We start from the raw sequence: 1312 nt of genomic DNA, 5'->3' as shown, positions 1-1312 counted from the left end.
GAAAAGAGGTATAATTTTCCACCTGTTGTCAATCACTGAAGTGGACAGACGTAAGTACGAAATATGCTTGACAAAATTGTAGAACCTAAACCTATTCAGGAGGAAACAAAAAAGTTCAAATTTGAGGGATCTTTTAAAAAACTATTAGCCAATACTTTTTAAAGAATACTGATGTCATCAAAACACAAAAATGCGGAGAAAGGGGAACCCTCCTACACTGTTGGTGGGAATGCAAGCTGGTGCAACCACTCTGGAAAACAGCATGGAGGTTCCTCAAAATGTTGAAAATAGAACTACCCTATGACCCTGCAATTGCACTGTTGGGTATTTACCCTAAAGATACAAACATAGTTATCCGAAGGGGCACGTGCACCCGAATGTTTATAGCAGCAATGTCTACAATAGCCAAACTATGGAAAGAACCTAGATGTCCATCTACAGACGAATGGATAAAGAAGATGTGGTATATATACACAATGGAATACTATGCAGCCATCAAAAGAAATGAAATCTTGCCATTTGCGACGACGTGGATGGAACTAGAGGGTATCATGCTTAGCGAAATAAGTCAATCGGAGAAAGACAACTATCATATGATCTCCCTGATATGAGGGAGAGGAGATGCAACATGGGGGGTCGAGGGGGTAGGAGAAGAGTAAATGAAACAAGATGGGATTGGGAGGGAGACAAACCATAAGTGACTCTTAATCTCACAAAACAAACTGAGGGTTGATGGGGGGAGGGGGTTGGGAGAGGGGGTGGGGTTATGGATATTGGGGAGGGTTTGTGCTATGGTGAGTGTTGTGAAGTGTGTAAACCTGGCGATTCGCAGACCTGTACCCCTGGGGATAAAAATATATGTTTATAAAGCTGTAAAAAAAAAAAAAAAAAAAAAAAAAAAGAAAGAAAGAAAGAAAGGATGAATCCCCAAGTTTTGTAGCAACATGGACGGGACTGGAAGAGATTATGCTGAGTGAAATAAGTCAAGCAGAGAGAGTCAATTATCATATGGTTTCACTTATTTGTGGATCATAACAAATAGCATGGAGGACAAGGGGAGATGGAGAGGAGAAGGGAGTTGAGGGAAATTGGAAGGGGAGGTGAACCATGAGAGAATATGGACTCTGAAAAACGATCTGAGAATTTTGAAGGGGTGGGGGGTGGGAGGTTGGGGGCACCAGGTGGTGGGTATTGTAGAGGGCACGGATTGCATGGAGCACTGGGTGTGGTGCAAAAATAATGAATACTGTTATGCTGAAAAAAATTAAAAAATTAAAAAAAAAAAAACGCAAAAATGAATGAGAAACTGCTC

The sequence above is a fragment of the Lutra lutra genome, chromosome 7 (genome assembly GCF_902655055.1).
Source record: "Lutra lutra chromosome 7, mLutLut1.2, whole genome shotgun sequence".
Lineage (NCBI taxonomy): Eukaryota > Metazoa > Chordata > Mammalia > Carnivora > Mustelidae > Lutra > Lutra lutra.
This window is presented reverse-complemented; position numbering follows the sequence as displayed.